Here is a 13,668-nt window from a genome sequence, read left to right as displayed (position 1 = left end):
ATCAACTTTAATTACACAAAACAAGGTGGAGCACTTGTTCAATGACACCTGTTAACTAGCCTCCAAAACTTCAACTTAAACTGGTGGGGATGGGGAGAAAGAACCATGCAATTATATAGTGTAGCTTATGTACAAAGACTGATCTGGGCATTATGGTTTATTCATGTTTAGCAGCTTAAAAGTCACAGATACAGAAATGGTAGGGGTGAATTCATTTATTTAAGAAAATGGACATAACCGCCTGATTGTAAAAAACCTAAACCTTAAACATAGTTAACTAGTATGTGGGACACATTATCATATCCTCCTTATCTCATCCACCCACTGCCAGGAGAGATAAAAACTGATTACTTTTAAAGTTTTATTTTAATGAAAATTGCCAGATTGTAAAAGCTTCAAGTATAACAAGTTTCTATTTTAAAAAAACTGGTAAAAATGAAATCTGAACGTAATGCAAACATTTACGGTGGAATTTAATGTGATACTACAAGTGTTTTCGTTTGCATAAGCTTATCAGCCTTGCTAGATAGTATTCCCCGCCCCCCGCCCCCAATGCTGGGAATTCTCCTACACACACACCCTGAGCCAATTTCAGGGTGAACAGGGAGTAAAAGGGAGGGAGCCCAGTTGCAAAGGGTTTCTGTTGAGGGGGTTTGTAAGGTGAATCCCGCCCGTTACAGTCGTACCTTGGTTGACGAACGCCTTGCGAGTCAAATGTTTTGGGTCCCGAACACCGCAAACCTGGAAGTGAGTGTTCCAGTTTGCAAATGTTCTTTGGAACCCAAATGTCTGGCGCAGCTTCTACAGCTTCCAATTGGCTGCAGGAGCTTCCTGCAGCCAATCGGAAGCCACGCCTTGGTTTCCAAACGTTTTGGAAGTCAAACAGACTTCCTGAACGGATTCCATTTGACTTCCGAAGTACCACTGTATCTCTTAAAAACCATATTTATGTCACTCTTGTGAGCTTTTGATGAAAGGCTACTCTTTGAAAAGCAATCACGGTGGGGAAAACATATTCAGTAATTATCACTGCAGCACAACAGTCCATGTGCTCATATTATGGTTTGATCCCTGGCAGCAGAATCTAGTTGATGCCATTCTGTATCTCACTAGGATCATACACCGAGTACTTATGAGGATCATATACTCCCTTTTTATGCTGAACTACCCAGAAACTGCAATGTATTAAAGTTCTGAAATAATTTCTATAAACAAAATGAATAGTCTATTTCCACTACACAGAAAACACTACTTTGTTCTGTTTTAACTATAATTCATTGCTTCTGAAAAGATATTGGTGATTGTTACAGTCCAGCCGTATGAACACTATACTGGTGGGATGCAAATACTTACCAAGTGTCACTAGGAAAGAGGGTCCCTAGTGGGGGTGGCCCCAAGCAGGTACTTTGGGCAGTGCTGCCTGTTTCCCACTATGTGGACTAACTTTGATGTCTCGTGTGATCACCAAATGCATGGAACTGTTTCATACAGCCAGCAGTTCTTTCTCTCTATTGGCTGCTTTGTCATTTGTGTATGGGTAAGAGATTCGAATCAAACTGGTTCTGAGCCAGTCCAAGGGTAACTCACCCATTTGTACTTACCTATAAGTAGATATTATTTTACAGTATAAAAACCACAGTGCTCTCTTGCTTGTTACAGCTGCAAGCAGGAGGAGCACAGAGGAGCACTGAAATCCCTCATCAGGTGGAAACTACACAGATATGAAAAACGCTGTGAAAATGCTTTTTTAAAACATGTTTTGAAAAATACATTGAATTTGCCATAGCTCGCCATCGCCATCTAGTGTCACATTTGTATGTTGTATTTTACAACGCATTTAAACCTTTTTATTTGCAGCTGTATAGCTGAGTCCTCAGTAACACATTATTTGTGAGTACTGATGCACTTTTGAAGCACTACCTTAGCACTGATTTTAAACAAATTTATTTAAAGAATGTAGAAATAAGCCTGAAATACTAATGTATCACGAATGGGAAAAACTATTCTAAAAGCCAGAACTCACCAAGCCTCTAGATTTCCACTACCAAGACTTTTCAGTGGCTGACACAAATCTGTTCACCTTCAAAAGGTAACCATAACATTGAAATAAGACAATTGTAGGGGGTCCTGGGGGAAATGTTGCAGAACTTCCTAAGAACTGGAAGGGAACTGCAAGTCAGTGGCGTAGCGTGGGGGTGCAGGGGGGGGCGGGTGCACCGGGCGCAACATCTGGGGGTTAGGGTTAGGGGGCGCAAATCCACGGGTTAGGGGGCGCAAATTACTTGCCTTGCCCTGGGTGCTGACAACCCACGCTACGCCACTGCTGCAAGTTACTGAAATTTTATTTAGAATCCCCCAGTAAGAATGATAATGGAAAAAATTAACATGCCATATCAATATATAACACGCTGAATTACATTTGGAGTTCACAACTGTTATGTTAAGCGAGACTATCTGCACTGGAGGAAGTGTTTCAGGATTTTTTTTTCTTTTTTTGAGCCCAAATGAGCTTCGTAACTTGCCCTCAGATAACAGTCACAATCACTCTGCATGGAAAGGGCACCGACTACCATTAGTCACAAAGGTTATGGAACAGAGAGAAGAGTTATAAACAAAACCTCCATGGCTGTGATCAGATCACTTGGCCTTGGCCTCTTAGGAGGACTCTGGGAACTCAGCTTTCATTAAAATAAGCCTAACAAAAACATACACAGAGAAGTGCTTCGAGCCCTCACAGCTGTCAAGCAAAACTAAAATCACGTGCAGACAGCGCCTGCCAAAAGACTGAAACCAGAGAGGATGCGAGCAGGAAGCACGGGCAGAACTTCCTTAATCATCAGAATTCCCTAACCCACAACACAGCCTCTAGCCCGGCTTCTTGTTCCAGAATCTACAGCCTTGAGCAATCCCTCCTCTTATCTTTGCAGGACTAACAGAGTTTTGCAATAGCTCTCAAACCCCATCACTATTAAGGTGACTATTGTGTGTCTTTATGATCATGGTTGGAAAAATACGTTTTTATTTTGACAAATCTGCATGCCCCTTTCTCCCAGAAAGCTCAGATTACCTGGAGAGTAGGTTATGCCCAGGATTATCTTGTGAGAGTCACAACTGGTTGGTGATTTGAACACCCACCTCCCTGAGTCAGGTTTAAATGTTCTATTACACCAAACAAAGCACCTAAGTCCCATACCCCTTCAAAAGCGCCAGATTGGACAAATACACAGAAGGTTTCAAGGGCTCTGTAGCCTCACACTCCTGGAGTCTTGGATGTCTGCATTTCAATGCTTGTTTATTTATTTTAGCAAATAAAATAAAGCACCATGAAAAGGACGTGGTCCATTGTATCACTGCTTCTCAAATGTTTTAACTAACACCATGCACATACAGTGGTGCCTCGCAAGACGAAAATAATCCGTTCTGTGATTCTCTTCGTCTAGCGGTTTTTTCGTCTTGCGATGCAAGCCCATTGAAGGATTAGCGGATTAGCGCTATTAGCGCCTTTAAGCAGCTTATCTGCTGATCAGATCAGCTGATAAGCGGCTTAGAAAAAGGGGGGGAGGGAAAAAACCAGCAGGAACTCGCAAGACATTGTCGTCTTGCGAAGCAAGCCCATAGGAAATTCGTTTTGCAAAGCACCTCCAAAACGGAAAACTCTTTGTCTAGCGAGTTTTCCGTCTTGCGAGGCATTCGTCTTGCGGGGCACCACTGTATATGGTAAAGGATTAAGAAATGGGTCCCCCCAATGCATGTTTGAGTTAAAAGTGGGTGCTGGGTCTGAAAAGATCGAAAATGTTTTACACCACATACCTTTTCGTAACCCGATTAGCATATCAAGTATATTCAGGTTGACTCTCATCTAGGGAAATGCATGAAGAGATGTAAGCATGCGATATGGGACTCTCCCCCTGACTTCTCTGACTTTGGAGTTCATGTCTGGAAATGCACTCCAGTATTCTATTATTACTCCTAACACATTCTAACGACTGTGTCACGAGCTGAAGTGATTTCTTATCCTCTGAATGAGGAGCTCCCCATGTCCACAAAGATAAATTCATTTTTATTTGTGGCAGGGTCAGAGATTAATTGCTTTGCATGTTGAAAGTCCCTGGTTCAATCTCCGGCTAGAAGGGCTGGCAGAGACCCCAGCTGAAATCCTGGAAAGCTGCTGCCTTCCAGTGTAGACAATACTGAGCTAGCTAGATAAACTCCTGAGCTAGATAAACTCAATACAAGACAACTTCCTATGTTCCTACTCATTCAGGAGTCAAATACCAACAGCTGCCTCTTGATGTTGGCACTCAAAAGGCATAATTTATATAAAATACAAACAGACAGACAGACACGACAGTATTTTCTTTAGCAGGTTTAGAAATTAGCCTACTTTTTAATTTTTGACCTCTGTTCTGGAGATTCTGGGGTTTGTTTCTCCCCCCCCCCCATCTGACCTCCCTATTCTTATTTCAAGGAGGTTTGGAGTTGTACAGACTCCAAAAAAGCTTTGATTGGGGGCTGCCTGGCCCTCCTCTTTGGAAATGATACTACAAGTTTCTGTGATGTCATCACACGCAGCAGGTGAGACCAGCGACCAAATTTGGACTGGAGACAATGCAAGCCAACCAGCAGCGGTCACCAACCTCTTCTCAAGGTGGTCATTGAAACTTGTTCCTGGCCTGAATTCTCTGTGCAGTGTGCGTAACACTGTCCATTTTTGGCAGCAAATCATTCTGGATGACTCTGTGCCTCATAACACAGAGCAAAGCTTGTAGTGAATGGAGCTGTGAGATACTTACTGCAGCCCTGCCAGCAATGGCTTCAGTACTGACGGTGCTGAATGTAAGGCTATAAATTCGCAAGCAGCTGAAGAAATGGAATGTGCACACATAATGCTCACCCACTGAAATCACACGAAGGCCAAAAAAAGGAAGGGAAAGACCTAAAATACCTAACACATTCCAGTTTCGGACTCTGGGAACTCTGATGTATTAATATTCCACAGTGGAAGTTACAAGAATATGCCACTAGCATATTTCAATATATACTAATTCTGGATGGAAAACATCTGTCATCAAGATGCATAATTACCTTGCTTGGTTAGGTTACCACATTTCTGTTAAGTTACCACTCTTCAGTAACTCTCTCAAGAACTGTAATCTTAATGTCCATCTGGCCCTGTTTTCAGAAAGCTCACAAATTTTTCACCATTGTGAAGTTCCCTTGTCTTAAAAAATAAATCAAATCACTCCTTCTGCAACTACTCCACTCCAATTATTATTAATGCTCTGGAATTCAGTTTCTTGCTGTGCAAATTTCACAGGAGTCATCATAAGAATATAAGAGGTACCCTACTGTATCAGATCAAGACCCAGAAACTTGTTTCCAACAATGGCCAACCAGATGCTTCCAGGAAGTTCACAAGCTGAAGAGGAAGACAGCAGCCCTTCTCAGCATCTGGCACACTGCCTCTGAATCCAGATGTTCCATAGAACTGTAATGGCTAACACCTGTTGATAGAGACCTATCCTCTATGAACTTGATTTGATTTCTCCTCCATCCCAAATGTGGAGCGTACAAAAGACTGTCTGAAGAAATTGCAAACTTAAATGGCAATTTCCAGCTAAATAAATCAGCTTTATTGTCTTTTTTGTTTTGCCGTTATAAAGCACAGAGGTCCTCCCATATTACCTCTATTAAAATTTCAAGTATCTTTTAAACCTAACACTTTTCAGTCAGCAAAGAACAAACAAGGTAACAATGGGTAAAAATGAGCAGTCTAGTTAGCAGGGGAGCCATTTACTGTTCTTAAAACCTTTAGAGCTATTTTCCCCTTGTTAACCATCATTTAACTAAATCCATTTTCATAAAATTACTATTTATGTCAAATGGGTACTTTAATAACATGTAATGTACCTTCAATTTATTACCTTTCTATAGCACTGTAGAAGCTATACTTGTCCTCAAAGAAGTGTCAAATTGGGTTGGGAGAAACAACTTACATTGGCCTAGTTTGCACACAACATAAACTATGTGCAGTACCGGAACAGGTTATTTCCGGGTTTCGGCGCCTGCGCAGAAGCACTAAATCGCACTTTGCACATGCACAGAAGCACGACCCGCGCATGCGTGGTGCTGCGGGTTGCGAACGTGTTTCCCGCATGGATCACATTCACAACCCGAGCATCCACTGTAATGTAAATAAAACACAAAAGAGCTCTTGCTCCTCCCCTGCTTGTGACTTGTCACACTGGAGAGGAAATGAGTTTGAGTCTGATTTTAAGATGACTATCATATCTCCTCTCATCAAGCCTACCCTACTTCCTCAACCATTCCTCCCAAGGCTTGGATTTCTGACCCTTGATCATCTTGGTTGCCCTCTTCTGCATAAATTCCAGCTTGTCAATGTTCTTCTTAAACTGCAGTGCCCAGAACTGGACACAGTACTCCAGGTGTGGTCTGATCAAGGCAGAATAAGACTGGTACTATTGAGTTCCCTTGATCGGGACACTGTACATCTGTTGATGCATCCTAGAATAGAATTAGCTTTTCTTTCTTTTTGCTGCTGCATCACACTGCCAAGCTAAGTGTCCCCCATCTTATATGCGTGCAGATGTTTTTTCCTGCCTAAGTGCAGAACCTTACATTTGTTCCTATTGAAATTCATATTATTAGTGTGGGTCCTGTTCTCCAATCCATTAAGGTCAGAGTGAATCCTGTCTTCCGTGGCATTAACTATCCCTCCCATCTGCAAATTTGGCGGCCATCCCCTCAATTTCTTCATCCAAGTACTTAATAAAGATGCTGAACAACAAAGGGCCTAGGACAGAACTCTGAAGCACCACACTTGTTACTTTCCAGGATGATGAGGAACCATTAGTGAGAACTCTTTATGTATGGTCAGACACCCAGCTACAAACCTACCTAAGACTTATACCACCCAACCCACATTTTACCAGCTTCACTGCAAGAATATTATGGAGCTGATCATACAAAATGGGACCAATAGCCCTTTGCCCATCCATATCAAAGGGGATGGAGCTCTACCTGCTTTGGTAATACAAGCTCTGACTATACATGGTATGTACAATTGTACTGTACAATGTAAGCAAGGATTCTAAAATGTCCTTCTGAACAGGTATTTATTTTTCAACATTCCTCAAAATGTTTTATGATAACCACATCTTTAAGTGGAACAAGCCATTCACTATAAAATGGTGATAACTCTCCCCCCCACACAAAAAAACTACGGGGGGGGGGGTTGTTACCTGAGATTATATTAGCCTGGATTAACTATGCCTCTTATGGCAACTTTGTCACTGAGCATGCCTGGCAAAGCAGGTATCATGTGACTAAGGAAAATCTATTTAGCCTCATCCACTTTTAAAGGCAAATTCTACTCAGATTCATTCATGTTAGTGGGGTTTTTTGCCTCTGGATGAAACATAGTTCCTTTGTCCCACCCACTTGGCTTTTGGAAGGCTGGAGAAATAACCTGGGCAACTGTTTTAGGTACTTTCAGAAATGTTAAATTCTACCATGGGGGCATAGAATGCTGAGCTGGCCGGGTGTAGTCTTGAATGCAGACATCTCAACTAGCCAACTTTTGTTTTCTAGGTGCAAATAGCACAATATAATTTTGAGAACTGTTTAAAATGTACAGATGCACGAATGTTTGTTTATTCCTCTCCTCACTCATGCCTCTTACAGAAAACATTTTTTTCAACAGGAATTTCTTTGCGGAGCCACAAATCTATTTATGACATGTTCTTTGCTATGCTGACTCTGTAGTGGCATCAGAAACTAAATAGCAGGAACATGTAGTACGAAAAGTAACTGCAATAAACAACAATAGCCTTTGGTGGTGGGGAAACAGAACAGGACTCAATTCTTACACAAATAACATTTTCTGAATCTGGTCTGAAGGAACTGAATCGCTGATAAAGTACTTCTGGGGAAGAGCTACTTGTTCAACATTGAGGAGCATATCAGAAGCATATACCACACTTGAGGATTGTATCTTGCAACATTTAATTGCAGGTAGTTAACATAACTTGCATACCAACCTTTATGACAGATGCCAAGCAACAGATCCTATAGTGTGCTTGTTTTGCAGTAGCTCATGCCTCACTGTGAAAAGGTGGTTCAACCACTTGTTATGAACTGAGAATGGAGATTGGGGAAACAATGTATTTAGATTGGCTGCTACTTCTTTCCTTACTTCTTGGTAGAATCAACAAACTAGTATTTTACAATCCAGGCTGCAGAAGATATTACTTGACAGATACTGGACTAGCAAAGCAATCCTATGCAGGAATTTATTTCTAGGTAGACAACTCTTAAGTTCAATGGGACTTACACCCAAAGTAAATTGTGCATAGGATTCTAGCCTCCAGAGAAATACTAATGAGGCAGATAATCCAACCTATCTTCTATGCAAATTTAACTACATCCTAACTTCTCTTGTGCGTATGGTGTATATAGGTGGAACTGTAAACCTTCATTTTCTGCCCTTCCATTGATGCCTATGGGATGAATTTTAGTTACACTTGTATTTTGGTGGTGTATATTACACCAAACAGGTGGGCAGGATCAGTGAATGGAGTCAGGATGAAGTTGTTTTATACCTCTCCCCACCCTAGCACACTCATTTCCCACACTTGACAGAACCCTTTTTGCCCTAATCTCTCTCTCTCTCTCCCCCCCCCACCACCACTTTGATTTGTGCCAGTATGGCTTGAACACAGGCATTCTAAGCAAATGTGCCAAGTTATGTCGCCAGCTTAAGAAGAGCTCAGCCGGGGTCAAAAATATACCAGCTGGAATAGTGGGGATGTGCTGTATGTAGGAGTCATGATTGCACTGTAAATGGTCACACAATTTCTTAAATTCTCTAATGCCTGCGATTCTCTTAAAAGGAGTAACTGTGAACACTCCAACACATTTCTTCTGCTTTTGTTTGTATAAAAGGTCCACATTTAAAAATGCATTTTTCTTCTTTGAAAGTATGATTTCCTGCTTTTGTGCAATGTAGTAAGATCCTCAGGACAGCTATAAATAAAGAATCTAGAGTAGATAGGGCATAAATTTGAGAGCAGAAGAGCCTTTTTGTCATAATCATGAAAATAAAAAGCAGGCGCCCAAGAAACTTCAACCTAAGTCATATAAGAAACGATGGGACAGCTATTTATTTAACATATAGTTTGTAATGGGTTTTTAAAAAATATTATTACTTCAATACAGCCTTTTAGGGAATTACATCTAATTCTGGGCATCAGAGTTTAAGGAAGATATTGACAAGCTAGAATGTATGCAAAGAAGGGAAACCAAGATAATTAAGGGCCTGCAAACCAAGCATTGTGAGGAACGGTCGAGGGAGTTGGGCATGATTAGCCTGGAGAAGATAATACCAAGAGGTTATAGGATAGGATAGCCATCGTCAAATATCTGAAGGGCTGTCACATGGAAGATGGTGCAAGCTTGTTTTCTCCTGTTCCAGGGGGTAGAACCCAAACCAATGGATTCAAATGACAAGAAAGGAGATTCCAACAAAACATTAGGAAGAACCTTCTGATAATAAGAGCTGTTTGATGTCTACATCGGAAGGTGGTGCACTCTCCTCCTTCAGCGGTTGGATGGCTATCTACCAGAGATTCTTTAGCTGTGATTTCTGCATTGCAGAGGGCTGGACTAGATGACCCCTCGGATCCCTTCCAACTCTGCAATTCTATAATCTGCCTCTGAGATTTAAAATAGACTTCCATGGCAGCTCTAATCTCTAAATAGTGTTCTCCTTTGCCAGTTACCAAGGTAATAAAATCCACAGGACTACATGCCCCCAAAGGCAGTCTATTACGTGGAGAGAAGCATAAGCATGCATGCTCTCTCTACTTAGTAGTCCCTGATGCCCCTAACCATGGGGATGTCATGTTCAGATACTATCTAAGTGCATAATTTCTTATGTGCGCAAGCTAAAACTGTGTATTACTCATCAGCAGATTTTGTCAATAAACTGATTACAAGATTCGACTTACACATGTTGAAATTTTATGCACATAAGATAAGTGCTCCCTTCTGGATGCCCTCCAGATCTTTTTAGACTATAACTACCATTATTTCCCACCACTGGGTGGGGATGATGGGAGTTTCAGTCTAAAATCCACTAGGTTGTGGAAGGATGATTTAGGACAGGGGTGGACAACTCCCAAGAGACTGTGATCTATTCATAGAGTTAAAGACTGGCAGTGATCTGCCCCCTTTTTTGGGTTCAGGTCAAGGTTGTTGAGCCTTTTTAGTGAGGACGAAAGCCCCATTTTTTGGGGTCCAGGGCGGTTTAAATGTTGAACTTCTTTGGGGGAAGCCAGTGATTGTCTAGTGATCTACCACAGACGTCCAGTGATCTACCGGTAGATCACTATCTACCTGTTGGACGTGCCTGATTTAGGACATAAGTGGGAACAGGATTTGGCTGGCTGATGGGCTTCTTACCTCCCACAGCCTTGAGGGCTAAGTTAGACAGGTGGACAGGGCTATCCACCTGTCAATCAGCTGGCATCACAATGACCAGTTTTTGCATAGCATGAGCATGGAAGCCTTAACCCTGTGCTCTGCAAGCTCCAACAATCAGCTGATTATTGAGCTTTCATGCACAGGACTATGCAAGTCCCGCTGATCAGCTGACTGACGTCCTTGCAGCCCCACTGTGCCATTATCTGCCCATACCTGACAACATATGAAGTTAGGTGTATGGCAGGTGGGCATGGCTTGGCCAAGCATAATTAAGCCTGTGGGCAGGAGGATCCCCACCACGAGTGCTGGATATATTTGAATTTTCCCACATGGACAGCTGAGGATGCTAGAGATGAAGGTCAGTGGGCCAGTCTCCTCTCCACATGATGGACACGGGTAGGAGGAAAGTATAGTCCAATTTGCCCTGCTGAATAAGTACATCACATGAGTAATCTTTAAAAGGTTATCTAGCCTGAAGCAGAAAAGCTGTAGGTTCTGGAATGTTATTGTGACATGGAATGAAATACAGGGAAAGAGGATTGTTAATATTTTCTAATAATGAGCAATAAGTACCGTTTATTAAATAATAAATGACTTTCAGCATCATAAATAATATGCAAATTAACCAAATTTAAAGTAGATGATCAATCAGTTAAGAAGCACTAAAAATACTTTTAAAACACAAGAGACAGCCAAACTTTTGAAGTGTTTATCAAATAACAAAAAAAAAAAAATCACATGCTATATAGTACTTTGGTTTAATGGAAATGCTTTTATCACTGACCACACCATCCACAAGGAAGTGATAACTTGATTTTATGACATCACAAGTCATGTCCTTATCAGACAAGCACAAACTGAGAAACAGGGTACTTGGTAGAAGCAACAGCAGAAAGAAGAAGCTGGAGAACGGGAGACATTGGCCAGGCAAACATGAAACAATACATGTATTCCCTCCTTAAATCTGTTTACTGTAAAACCCATTTCTTTTTATTTATGGCCTGATTCAGCACAAAGGGAAGCATGTCAAAGTAAAAGTCACAGTAGCATAACTTTGCTCATCTGAGTCAGTCCCTAACAAGTCAGTTGACTGCTAACAGAGGTGGTTAAAAGCCTGCTGGCAGCATCTGGCCTGAGGTTAATAGGTTTCATATTCAGTTATAATCAGAGCTAAAGTTTTTAAAAACAACAAAATCAAGTTTTTTTGGGGAAAGGATAGGCACTTAAGATTTACAGCAGCAAATGATGCCTATCCTTGTATCTGCAAAGCCAGCTATGTCCGCTTCAGCTTTTTATTTATTGCTTCACAGGTCACACCAGCCTGGCGCTTTTGTTGTGTCCTTGAATACGCCTTCCCACCAACTTCAGGTTATTGTGCTCCCAGACAAAAAAGGACAGATGGGAGATAACTCTGAAGAGGAGGAGGGGTGACAGGAAAGCGACTGACAATTAACTGACAGAGAATGGGAAAGGATGAGTGGCATTAATTCAACTAGTTTGTTTTTGTGCTTTTATGAAACTTGGAATACAGTACTCTACACTGTAGATGGGAGAGGAGGGGGACAAGGAAAGAACAAGCTGTGGAAAAAGTGGCTGTGTCTCATCTTTATTTGCATATTGCTTTACAAAGGGGCTCTGCTAATTAACTTCTAACCCACCCCTGATACTGCACCAGCTTGGATTATGCCAACCCTTCAACTATAAATTATTATATTCCAGTAGATCTGTCGCCAGAGTTCTCCCTTCCCACACTTATATTACCACTGACAGCATTACAGACCACCTACAGCAACAAAACAGCATTTTCCCAAGTGTATCCCTGCAAATCACCACATAGCATGCAGTTAAGATATATCAAATCTTTCATTGAAAGAGCTCTCAGAATCATACAACTGAAGTAGCCCTTTATTGTGGTAGGAGTCCTTTACCACAGGCTATAAGGTGCTTGTGTATATTAGCAATGGCCTCACACCACATTACATGTCTATCTTTCCAAAGGAAAATGGGACCTATTCTCACAATGAAGACTGAGCAGGTGACAAGCGCATCATTAAGTGAGCTACATGACCAAGTTGGGGACTGAACTCTGGTCTCGCTAGTACTCTTAACATCACACCAGCTTTCTACCAGGAAGTCATCTCAATATTCATGCCTCTTCCCTGCCCCAGGCATTGAATTCATCACCTATCCCAACTCAATTCTTTCCTAACCTCCCCCTGGCCTGAAGGGTGGAGATTCCACCACACCCCAGGGAATCTTTTCCACTGCTAAGTTATGCTTACTTAGAAAGTTTTTCCTAACACCAGGCTTCGATATCATCCATTCCAAACTCTGCAACAATAAGACTTTGTGCACAGTTCTACCTGCGATAAATGTTCTATTCGTCTTCTCCAAAATAACGCTTCCTGAAAGATAGGTAGCCGTGTTGGTCTGCCATAGTCAAAATAAAAAAATTCCTTCCAGTAGCACCTTAAAGACCAACTAAGTTAGTTCTTGGTATGAGCTTTTGTGTGCATTCGTGTGGTATCTGAAGAAGTGTGCATGCACATGAAAGCTCATACCAAGAACTAACTTAGTTGGTCTTTAAGGTGCTACTGGAAGGAATTTTTTTATTTTGGCTTCCTGAAAGATCTCTGATCCTTTCTTTACGAGCAGTATACAGTATTCCCATCCCCACTTAATGGAAGCAAGTGTGGTGTAGTGGTTAAGAGCGGTAGTCACGTAGTCTGGGTAACCGGGTTCGCGTCTCCGCTCCTCCACATGCAGCTGCTGGGTGACCTTGGGCCAGTCACACTTCTTTGAAGTCTCTCAGCCCCACTCACCCCACAGAGTGTTTGTTGTGGGGGAGGAAGGGAAAGGAGATTGTTAGCCGCTTTGAGACTCCTGAAGGGGAGTGAAAGGCGGGATATCAAATCCAAACTCTTCTTCTTCTTCTTCTTTCTAAGTGTCTGTTCTTAATAAAAAACAAACCCCACAGGCCCTACTCAGTTCTACCACCCATACAACTAAGTTGTTACTGTCTGTGAAAACTTAAGTCACCCAAATCTGCTCATGCTTTCTGTGGAACATGCCCAGGCCTGTCCAAAGGCCTCCTACATTTAGTTTTAAAATACCTTGGACCTTTCCTTCCCAATCCAGCTCATAACTCTTGCGCAGCTTCCCTTT

The 13,668-nt window shown here is 41.8% G+C and overlaps 1 protein-coding gene across 1 annotated transcript in view; it reads right to left on the bottom strand.

The window, feature by feature from the left end:
• MEX3C (mex-3 RNA binding family member C) overlaps positions 1 to 13,668 on the bottom strand; it is a 140,306-nt gene that overhangs the window by 15,566 nt on the left and 111,072 nt on the right. The window lies entirely within an intron of this gene.

This window comes from Podarcis liolepis, assembly GCF_965112155.1.
Source record: "Podarcis liolepis genome assembly, chromosome: 11".
Classification (NCBI taxonomy): Eukaryota; Metazoa; Chordata; class Lepidosauria; order Squamata; family Lacertidae; genus Podarcis; species Podarcis liolepis.
This window is presented reverse-complemented; position numbering and strand designations above follow the sequence as displayed.